The following is a 13,074-nucleotide window of genomic DNA, read 5'->3' as shown; positions in this document are numbered from 1 at the left end:
TTATGGAAGTCACTTGGGAATTGGGTTGGCCTGTCACTTTGCCCAAATTTCGAGTCATGGTATGTCACAAAAGTGGCCACATGACATGAAGAACTACAAACATGGGAGTTAACATTAATAGACCCCATCTTTGTTTTTTGTTTGTTTTCTTTGCTGCTGATATTTTGATTATTTCTCGGTGCTGTCAAAATGTTGATGTATGAATGAAGTAATATAATTCTACTAGTTTTAACGCCACAATGTCCACATTTTATTTTTGTGCTGCCATCTGGTGGACCGTACAGAACAAGCTGCAAAGTCAGTCAATGCCTGCAAACATATTTGTCAAATAATTTGTTAATTGTACATGTATTTCATAATGCTCTATATTAAAGAGTTTGTTTGAAAAGTGTCTTACAATTGTGTTCACTATAAAGCCGTATAGGCATAAAGATCTCATAAACCCCATGAAAAACGACATACTATAGTATGTCGTTTTTTCATGATTTTCATCATTTGTTTAAATCCTTCAAAATCATGAAAAACGACATACTATAGTATGTTTTTTCATGATTTTCATCATTTTTTTAAAAACGTGACGAAAAAGTGTGACAAGAAAGTGTGACCATGGGCTATAGTCCATTATCTCGAGTGATTTTCGTCTTTTTTTCAAATCCTCAAAAATGTAGATAAATGGCGTGCTATAGTATTCTGTCCGATATGGGCTATAGCCCATGGTCAAAAATGATGATCTCTGGCAATAGCACAAACTTTGGCATGCTACTAGTCCTACATACTTACACCTAGCAACCCCATTCTAGCCTACTTAGGTTCATCTTACGGTGGACATGTTTGCCTGAAAAGGAATCTTTGAAATGTTTCATAGTTTTAGAAATATAGTGCTTTCAAATTTGAGAAATTTACAATGGGGCTCAATGGCAGACATTGGCACAAAAGCACTTTCACCTAGAAACTAGCTCCATTCACACTTTTTATTATTCAGCTTACTGTGGAGACACATGCTGGAACTTTTTACTTTGAAATGTTTTGTAGTTTCTGAGTTATTTAACTTAAACGCCCCAATGCATTCTCTATGGTATGTCGTTTTTTCATGATTTTCATAATCTGTTTAAATCCTTCAAAATCATGAAAAACGACATACTATAGTATGTCTTCTGAAACCATGAACTATAGTATGTTGTTTTTTCATGACTTTCATCATTTTTTTAAAACCATGTGACCATGTCTCGAGTGATTTTCGTCTTTTTTTCAAATCCTCAAAAATGTAGATAAATGGCGTGCTATAGTATTCTGTCCGATATGGGCTATAGCCCATGGTAAAAAATGATGATCTCTATGGCAATAGCACAAACTTTGGCATGCTACTAGTCCTACATACTTACACCTAGCAACCCCATTCTAGCCTACTTAGGTTCATCTTACGGTGGACATGTTTGCCTGAAAAGGAATCTTTGAAATGTTTCATAGTGCTTTCAAATTTGAGACATTTACATTAGGGCTCAATGGCAGACATTGGCACGTCAAAAAAGCACTTTCACCTAGAAACTCCATTCACACTTTTGAGTGGTGCAAACCACTCCAACAACCAGCTTTGTCTGTGTCATGTATGTGTGTACCTGTACGTGTGTGTACCTGTACGTGGGACCCAAACAAATGAGCATGGTTACTATGGTCACTGACATCACGTCAGACCACAGCTGATCAGGCTATATAAGACCTTGCACCACTCAGTTCACACGGGTGTGATTTTTTATTATTCAGCTTAATACTGTGGAGACACATGCTGGAACTTTTTACTTTGAAATGTTTTGTAGTTTCTGAGTTATTTAACTTAAACGCCCAATGCATTCTCTATGGCAATAGCACAAACTTTGGCATGCTACTAGTCCTACATACTTACACCTAGCAACCCCATTCTAGCCTACTTAGGTTCATCTTACGGTGGACATGTTTGCCTGAAAAGGAATCTTTGAAATGTTTCATAGTTTTAGAAATATAGTGCTTTCAAATTTGAGACATTTACAATGGGGCTCAATGGCAGACATTGGCACGTCAAAAAAGCACTTTCACCTAGAAACTCCATTCACACTTTTTATTATTCAGCTTACTGTGGAGACACATGCTGGAACTTTTTACTTTGAAATGTTTTGTAGTTTCTGAGTTATTTACCTTAAACGCCCAATGCATTCTCTATGGCAATAGCACAAACTTTGGCATGCTACTAGTCCTACATACTTACACCTAGCAACCCCATTCTAGCCTACTTAGGTTCATCTTACGGTGGACATGTTTGCCTGAAAAGGAATCTTTGAAATGTTTCATAGTTTTAGAAATATAGTGCTTTCAAATTTGAGACATTTACAATGGGGCTCAATGGCAGACATTGGCACGTCAAAAAAGCACTTTCACCTAGAAACTCCATTCACACTTTTTATTATTCAGCTTACTGTGGAGACACATGCTGGAACTTTTTACTTTGAAATGTTTTGTAGTTTCTGAGTTATTTAACTTAAACGCCCAATGCATTCTCTATGGCAATAGCACAAACTTTGGCATGCTACTAGTCCTACATACTTACACCTAGCAACCCCATTCTAGCCTACTTAGGTTCATCTTACGGTGGACATGTTTGCCTGAAAAGGAATCTTTGAAATGTTTCATAGTTTTAGAAATATAGTGCTTTCAAATTTGAGACATTTACAATGGGGCTCAATGGCAGACATTGGCACGTCAAAAAAGCACTTTCACCTAGAAACTCCATTCACACTTTTTATTATTCAGCTTACTGTGGAGACACATGCTGGAACTTTTTACTTTGAAATGTTTTGTAGTTTCTGAGTTATTTAACTTAAACGCCCAATGCATTCTCTATGGCAATAGCACAAACTTTGGCATGCTACTAGTCCTACATACTTACACCTAGCAACCCCATTCTAGCCTACTTAGGTTCATCTTACGGTGGACATGTTTGCCTGAAAAGGAATCTTTGAAATGTTTCATAGTTTTAGAAATATAGTGCTTTCAAATTTGAGACATTTACAATGGGGCTCAATGGCAGACATTGGCACGTCAAAAAAGCACTTTCACCTAGAAACTCCATTCACACTTTTTATTATTCAGCTTACTGTGGAGACACATGCTGGAACTTTTTACTTTGAAATGTTTTGTAGTTTCTGAGTTATTTAACTTAAACGCCCAATGCATTCTCTATGGCAATAGCACAAACTTTGGCATGCTACTAGTCCTACATACTTACACCTAGCAACCCCATTCTAGCCTACTTAGGTTCATCTTACGGTGGACATGTTTGCCTGAAAAGGAATCTTTGAAATGTTTCATAGTTTTAGAAATATAGTGCTTTCAAATTTGAGACATTTACAATGGGGCTCAATGGCAGACATTGGCACGTCAAAAAAGCACTTTCACCTAGAAACTCCATTCACACTTTTTATTATTCAGCTTACTGTGGAGACACATGCTGGAACTTTTTACTTTGAAATGTTTTGTAGTTTCTGAGTTATTTAACTTAAACGCCCAATGCATTCTCTATGGCAATAGCACAAACTTTGGCATGCTACTAGTCCTACATACTTACACCTAGCAACCCCATTCTAGCCTACTTAGGTTCATCTTACGGTGGACATGTTTGCCTGAAAAGGAATCTTTGAAATGTTTCATAGTTTTAGAAATATAGTGCTTTCAAATTTGAGACATTTACAATGGGGCTCAATGGCAGACATTGGCACGTCAAAAAAGCACTTTCACCTAGAAACTCCATTCACACTTTTTATTATTCAGCTTACTGTGGAGACACATGCTGGAACTTTTTACTTTGAAATGTTTTGTAGTTTCTGAGTTATTTAACTTAAACGCCCAATGCATTCTCTATGGCAATAGCACAAACTTTGGCATGCTACTAGTCCTACATACTTACACCTAGCAACCCCATTCTAGCCTACTTAGGTTCATCTTACGGTGGACATGTTTGCCTGAAAAGGAATCTTTGAAATGTTTCATAGTTTTAGAAATATAGTGCTTTCAAATTTGAGACATTTACAATGGGGCTCAATGGCAGACATTGGCACGTCAAAAAAGCACTTTCACCTAGAAACTCCATTCACACTTTTTATTATTCAGCTTACTGTGGAGACACATGCTGGAACTTTTTACTTTGAAATGTTTTGTAGTTTCTGAGTTATTTAACTTAAACGCCCAATGCATTCTCTATGGCAATAGCACAAACTTTGGCATGCTACTAGTCCTACATACTTACACCTAGCAACCCCATTCTAGCCTACTTAGGTTCATCTTACGGTGGACATGTTTGCCTGAAAAGGAATCTTTGAAATGTTTCATAGTGCTTTCAAATTTGAGACATTTACATTAGGGCTCAATGGCAGACATTGGCACGTCAAAAAAGCACTTTCACCTAGAAACTCCATTCACACTTTTGAGTGGTGCAAACCACTCCAACAACCAGCTTTGTCTGTGTCTATGTATGTGTGTACCTGTACGTGTGTGTACCTGTACGTGGGACCCAAACAAATGAGCATGGTTACTATGGTCACTGACATCACGTCAGACCACAGCTGATCAGGCTATATAAGACCTTGCACCACTCAGTTCACACGGGTGTGATTTTTTATTATTCAGCTTAATACTGTGGAGACACATGCTGGAACTTTTTACTTTGAAATGTTTTGTAGTTTCTGAGTTATTTAACTTAAACGCCCAATGCATTCTCTATGGCAATAGCACAAACTTTGGCATGCTACTAGTCCTACATACTTACACCTAGCAACCCCATTCTAGCCTACTTAGGTTCATCTTACGGTGGACATGTTTGCCTGAAAAGGAATCTTTGAAATGTTTCATAGTTTTAGAAATATAGTGCTTTCAAATTTGAGACATTTACAATGGGGCTCAATGGCAGACATTGGCACGTCAAAAAAGCACTTTCACCTAGAAACTCCATTCACACTTTTTATTATTCAGCTTACTGTGGAGACACATGCTGGAACTTTTTACTTTGAAATGTTTTGTAGTTTCTGAGTTATTTAACTTAAACGCCCAATGCATTCTCTATGGCAATAGCACAAACTTTGGCATGCTACTAGTCCTACATACTTACACCTAGCAACCCCATTCTAGCCTACTTAGGTTCATCTTACGGTGGACATGTTTGCCTGAAAAGGAATCTTTGAAATGTTTCATAGTTTTAGAAATATAGTGCTTTCAAATTTGAGACATTTACAATGGGGCTCAATGGCAGACATTGGCACGTCAAAAAAGCACTTTCACCTAGAAACTCCATTCACACTTTTTATTATTCAGCTTACTGTGGAGACACATGCTGGAACTTTTTACTTTGAAATGTTTTGTAGTTTCTGAGTTATTTAACTTAAACGCCCAATGCATTCTCTATGGCAATAGCACAAACTTTGGCATGCTACTAGTCCTACATACTTACACCTAGCAACCCCATTCTAGCCTACTTAGGTTCATCTTACGGTGGACATGTTTGCCTGAAAAGGAATCTTTGAAATGTTTCATAGTTTTAGAAATATAGTGCTTTCAAATTTGAGACATTTACAATGGGGCTCAATGGCAGACATTGGCACGTCAAAAAAGCACTTTCACCTAGAAACTCCATTCACACTTTTTATTATTCAGCTTACTGTGGAGACACATGCTGGAACTTTTTACTTTGAAATGTTTTGTAGTTTCTGAGTTATTTAACTTAAACGCCCAATGCATTCTCTATGGCAATAGCACAAACTTTGGCATGCTACTAGTCCTACATACTTACACCTAGCAACCCCATTCTAGCCTACTTAGGTTCATCTTACGGTGGACATGTTTGCCTGAAAAGGAATCTTTGAAATGTTTCATAGTTTTAGAAATATAGTGCTTTCAAATTTGAGACATTTACAATGGGGCTCAATGGCAGACATTGGCACGTCAAAAAAGCACTTTCACCTAGAAACTCCATTCACACTTTTTATTATTCAGCTTACTGTGGAGACACATGCTGGAACTTTTTACTTTGAAATGTTTTGTAGTTTCTGAGTTATTTAACTTAAACGCCCAATGCATTCTCTATGGCAATAGCACAAACTTTGGCATGCTACTAGTCCTACATACTTACACCTAGCAACCCCATTCTAGCCTACTTAGGTTCATCTTACGGTGGACATGTTTGCCTGAAAAGGAATCTTTGAAATGTTTCATAGTTTTAGAAATATAGTGCTTTCAAATTTGAGACATTTACAATGGGGCTCAATGGCAGACATTGGCACGTCAAAAAAGCACTTTCACCTAGAAACTCCATTCACACTTTTTATTATTCAGCTTACTGTGGAGACACATGCTGGAACTTTTTACTTTGAAATGTTTTGTAGTTTCTGAGTTATTTAACTTAAACGCCCAATGCATTCTCTATGGCAATAGCACAAACTTTGGCATGCTACTAGTCCTACATACTTACACCTAGCAACCCCATTCTAGCCTACTTAGGTTCATCTTACGGTGGACATGTTTGCCTGAAAAGGAATCTTTGAAATGTTTCATAGTTTTAGAAATATAGTGCTTTCAAATTTGAGACATTTACAATGGGGCTCAATGGCAGACATTGGCACGTCAAAAAAGCACTTTCACCTAGAAACTCCATTCACACTTTTTATTATTCAGCTTACTGTGGAGACACATGCTGGAACTTTTTACTTTGAAATGTTTTGTAGTTTCTGAGTTATTTAACTTAAACGCCCAATGCATTCTCTATGGCAATAGCACAAACTTTGGCATGCTACTAGTCCTACATACTTACACCTAGCAACCCCATTCTAGCCTACTTAGGTTCATCTTACGGTGGACATGTTTGCCTGAAAAGGAATCTTTGAAATGTTTCATAGTTTTAGAAATATAGTGCTTTCAAATTTGAGACATTTACAATGGGGCTCAATGGCAGACATTGGCACGTCAAAAAAGCACTTTCACCTAGAAACTCCATTCACACTTTTTATTATTCAGCTTACTGTGGAGACACATGCTGGAACTTTTTACTTTGAAATGTTTTGTAGTTTCTGAGTTATTTAACTTAAACGCCCAATGCATTCTCTATGGCAATAGCACAAACTTTGGCATGCTACTAGTCCTACATACTTACACCTAGCAACCCCATTCTAGCCTACTTAGGTTCATCTTACGGTGGACATGTTTGCCTGAAAAGGAATCTTTGAAATGTTTCATAGTGCTTTCAAATTTGAGACATTTACATTAGGGCTCAATGGCAGACATTGGCACGTCAAAAAAGCACTTTCACCTAGAAACTCCATTCACACTTTTGAGTGGTGCAAACCACTCCAACAACCAGCTTTGTCTGTGTCTATGTATGTGTGTACCTGTACGTGTGTGTACCTGTACGTGGGACCCAAACAAATGAGCATGGTTACTATGGTCACTGACATCACGTCAGACCACAGCTGATCAGGCTATATAAGACCTTGCACCACTCAGTTCACACGGGTGTGATTTTTTATTATTCAGCTTAATACTGTGGAGACACATGCTGGAACTTTTTACTTTGAAATGTTTTGTAGTTTCTGAGTTATTTAACTTAAACGCCCAATGCATTCTCTATGGCAATAGCACAAACTTTGGCATGCTACTAGTCCTACATACTTACACCTAGCAACCCCATTCTAGCCTACTTAGGTTCATCTTACGGTGGACATGTTTGCCTGAAAAGGAATCTTTGAAATGTTTCATAGTTTTAGAAATATAGTGCTTTCAAATTTGAGACATTTACAATGGGGCTCAATGGCAGACATTGGCACGTCAAAAAAGCACTTTCACCTAGAAACTCCATTCACACTTTTTATTATTCAGCTTACTGTGGAGACACATGCTGGAACTTTTTACTTTGAAATGTTTTGTAGTTTCTGAGTTATTTAACTTAAACGCCCAATGCATTCTCTATGGCAATAGCACAAACTTTGGCATGCTACTAGTCCTACATACTTACACCTAGCAACCCCATTCTAGCCTACTTAGGTTCATCTTACGGTGGACATGTTTGCCTGAAAAGGAATCTTTGAAATGTTTCATAGTTTTAGAAATATAGTGCTTTCAAATTTGAGACATTTACAATGGGGCTCAATGGCAGACATTGGCACGTCAAAAAAGCACTTTCACCTAGAAACTCCATTCACACTTTTTATTATTCAGCTTACTGTGGAGACACATGCTGGAACTTTTTACTTTGAAATGTTTTGTAGTTTCTGAGTTATTTAACTTAAACGCCCAATGCATTCTCTATGGCAATAGCACAAACTTTGGCATGCTACTAGTCCTACATACTTACACCTAGCAACCCCATTCTAGCCTACTTAGGTTCATCTTACGGTGGACATGTTTGCCTGAAAAGGAATCTTTGAAATGTTTCATAGTTTTAGAAATATAGTGCTTTCAAATTTGAGACATTTACAATGGGGCTCAATGGCAGACATTGGCACGTCAAAAAAGCACTTTCACCTAGAAACTCCATTCACACTTTTTATTATTCAGCTTACTGTGGAGACACATGCTGGAACTTTTTACTTTGAAATGTTTTGTAGTTTCTGAGTTATTTAACTTAAACGCCCAATGCATTCTCTATGGCAATAGCACAAACTTTGGCATGCTACTAGTCCTACATACTTACACCTAGCAACCCCATTCTAGCCTACTTAGGTTCATCTTACGGTGGACATGTTTGCCTGAAAAGGAATCTTTGAAATGTTTCATAGTGCTTTCAAATTTGAGACATTTACATTAGGGCTCAATGGCAGACATTGGCACGTCAAAAAAGCACTTTCACCTAGAAACTCCATTCACACTTTTGAGTGGTGCAAACCACTCCAACAACCAGCTTTGTCTGTGTCTATGTATGTGTGTACCTGTACGTGTGTGTACCTGTACGTGGGACCCAAACAAATGAGCATGGTTACTATGGTCACTGACATCACGTCAGACCACAGCTGATCAGGCTATATAAGACCTTGCACCACTCAGTTCACACGGGTGTGATTTTTTATTATTCAGCTTAATACTGTGGAGACACATGCTGGAACTTTTTACTTTGAAATGTTTTGTAGTTTCTGAGTTATTTAACTTAAACGCCCAATGCATTCTCTATGGCAATAGCACAAACTTTGGCATGCTACTAGTCCTACATACTTACACCTAGCAACCCCATTCTAGCCTACTTAGGTTCATCTTACGGTGGACATGTTTGCCTGAAAAGGAATCTTTGAAATGTTTCATAGTTTTAGAAATATAGTGCTTTCAAATTTGAGACATTTACAATGGGGCTCAATGGCAGACATTGGCACGTCAAAAAAGCACTTTCACCTAGAAACTCCATTCACACTTTTTATTATTCAGCTTACTGTGGAGACACATGCTGGAACTTTTTACTTTGAAATGTTTTGTAGTTTCTGAGTTATTTACCTTAAACGCCCAATGCATTCTCTATGGCAATAGCACAAACTTTGGCATGCTACTAGTCCTACATACTTACACCTAGCAACCCCATTCTAGCCTACTTAGGTTCATCTTACGGTGGACATGTTTGCCTGAAAAGGAATCTTTGAAATGTTTCATAGTTTTAGAAATATAGTGCTTTCAAATTTGAGACATTTACAATGGGGCTCAATGGCAGACATTGGCACGTCAAAAAAGCACTTTCACCTAGAAACTCCATTCACACTTTTTATTATTCAGCTTACTGTGGAGACACATGCTGGAACTTTTTACTTTGAAATGTTTTGTAGTTTCTGAGTTATTTAACTTAAACGCCCAATGCATTCTCTATGGCAATAGCACAAACTTTGGCATGCTACTAGTCCTACATACTTACACCTAGCAACCCCATTCTAGCCTACTTAGGTTCATCTTACGGTGGACATGTTTGCCTGAAAAGGAATCTTTGAAATGTTTCATAGTTTTAGAAATATAGTGCTTTCAAATTTGAGACATTTACAATGGGGCTCAATGGCAGACATTGGCACGTCAAAAAAGCACTTTCACCTAGAAACTCCATTCACACTTTTTATTATTCAGCTTACTGTGGAGACACATGCTGGAACTTTTTACTTTGAAATGTTTTGTAGTTTCTGAGTTATTTAACTTAAACGCCCAATGCATTCTCTATGGCAATAGCACAAACTTTGGCATGCTACTAGTCCTACATACTTACACCTAGCAACCCCATTCTAGCCTACTTAGGTTCATCTTACGGTGGACATGTTTGCCTGAAAAGGAATCTTTGAAATGTTTCATAGTTTTAGAAATATAGTGCTTTCAAATTTGAGACATTTACAATGGGGCTCAATGGCAGACATTGGCACGTCAAAAAAGCACTTTCACCTAGAAACTCCATTCACACTTTTTATTATTCAGCTTACTGTGGAGACACATGCTGGAACTTTTTACTTTGAAATGTTTTGTAGTTTCTGAGTTATTTAACTTAAACGCCCAATGCATTCTCTATGGCAATAGCACAAACTTTGGCATGCTACTAGTCCTACATACTTACACCTAGCAACCCCATTCTAGCCTACTTAGGTTCATCTTACGGTGGACATGTTTGCCTGAAAAGGAATCTTTGAAATGTTTCATAGTTTTAGAAATATAGTGCTTTCAAATTTGAGACATTTACAATGGGGCTCAATGGCAGACATTGGCACGTCAAAAAAGCACTTTCACCTAGAAACTCCATTCACACTTTTTATTATTCAGCTTACTGTGGAGACACATGCTGGAACTTTTTACTTTGAAATGTTTTGTAGTTTCTGAGTTATTTAACTTAAACGCCCAATGCATTCTCTATGGCAATAGCACAAACTTTGGCATGCTACTAGTCCTACATACTTACACCTAGCAACCCCATTCTAGCCTACTTAGGTTCATCTTACGGTGGACATGTTTGCCTGAAAAGGAATCTTTGAAATGTTTCATAGTTTTAGAAATATAGTGCTTTCAAATTTGAGACATTTACAATGGGGCTCAATGGCAGACATTGGCACGTCAAAAAAGCACTTTCACCTAGAAACTCCATTCACACTTTTTATTATTCAGCTTACTGTGGAGACACATGCTGGAACTTTTTACTTTGAAATGTTTTGTAGTTTCTGAGTTATTTAACTTAAACGCCCAATGCATTCTCTATGGCAATAGCACAAACTTTGGCATGCTACTAGTCCTACATACTTACACCTAGCAACCCCATTCTAGCCTACTTAGGTTCATCTTACGGTGGACATGTTTGCCTGAAAAGGAATCTTTGAAATGTTTCATAGTTTTAGAAATATAGTGCTTTCAAATTTGAGACATTTACAATGGGGCTCAATGGCAGACATTGGCACGTCAAAAAAGCACTTTCACCTAGAAACTCCATTCACACTTTTTATTATTCAGCTTACTGTGGAGACACATGCTGGAACTTTTTACTTTGAAATGTTTTGTAGTTTCTGAGTTATTTAACTTAAAGGCCCAATGCATTCTCTATGGCAATAGCACAAACTTTGGCATGCTACTAGTCCTACATACTTACACCTAGCAACCCCATTCTAGCCTACTTAGGTTCATCTTACGGTGGACATGTTTGCCTGAAAAGGAATCTTTGAAATGTTTCATAGTTTTAGAAATATAGTGCTTTCAAATTTGAGACATTTACAATGGGGCTCAATGGCAGACATTGGCACGTCAAAAAAGCACTTTCACCTAGAAACTCCATTCACACTTTTTATTATTCAGCTTACTGTGGAGACACATGCTGGAACTTTTTACTTTGAAATGTTTTGTAGTTTCGGAGTTATTTAACTTAAACGCCCAATGCATTCTCTATGGCAATAGCACAAACTTTGGCATGCTACTAGTCCTACATACTTACACCTAGCAACCCCATTCTAGCCTACTTAGGTTCATCTTACGGTGGACATGTTTGCCTAAAAAGGAATCTTTGAAATGTTTCATAGTTTTAGAAATATAGTGCTTTCAAATTTGAGACATTTACAATGGGGCTCAATGGCAGACATTGGCACGTCAAAAAAGCACTTTCACCTAGAAACTCCATTCACACTTTTTATTATTCAGCTTACTGTGGAGACACATGCTGGAACTTTTTACTTTGAAATGTTTTGTAGTTTCTGAGTTATTTACCTTAAACGCCCAATGCATTCTCTATGGCAATAGCACAAACTTTGGCATGCTACTAGTCCTACATACTTACACCTAGCAACCCCATTCTAGCCTACTTAGGTTCATCTTACGGTGGACATGTTTGCCTGAAAAGGAATCTTTGAAATGTTTCATAGTTTTAGAAATATAGTGCTTTCAAATTTGAGACATTTACAATGGGGCTCAATGGCAGACATTGGCACGTCAAAAAAGCACTTTCACCTAGAAACTCCATTCACACTTTTTATTATTCAGCTTACTGTGGAGACACATGCTGGAACTTTTTACTTTGAAATGTTTTGTAGTTTCTGAGTTATTTAACTTAAAGGCCCAATGCATTCTCTATGGCAATAGCACAAACTTTGGCATGCTACTAGTCCTACATACTTACACCTAGCAACCCCATTCTAGCCTACTTAGGTTCATCTTACGGTGGACATGTTTGCCTGAAAAGGAATCTTTGAAATGTTTCATAGTTTTAGAAATATAGTGCTTTCAAATTTGAGACATTTACAATGGGGCTCAATGGCAGACATTGGCACGTCAAAAAAGCACTTTCACCTAGAAACTCCATTCACACTTTTTATTATTCAGCTTACTGTGGAGACACATGCTGGAACTTTTTACTTTGAAATGTTTTGTAGTTTCGGAGTTATTTAACTTAAACGCCCAATGCATTCTCTATGGCAATAGCACAAACTTTGGCATGCTACTAGTCCTACATACTTACACCTAGCAACCCCATTCTAGCCTACTTAGGTTCATCTTACGGTGGACATGTTTGCCTGAAAAGGAATCTTTGAAATGTTTCATAGTTTTAGAAATATAGTGCTTTCAAATTTGAGACATTTACAA

The sequence above is a fragment of the Electrona antarctica genome, assembly GCF_951216825.1.
Source record: "Electrona antarctica genome assembly, chromosome: 15".
NCBI lineage: Eukaryota > Metazoa > Chordata > Actinopteri > Myctophiformes > Myctophidae > Electrona > Electrona antarctica.
Note: the sequence above shows the minus strand (reverse complement) of the source record.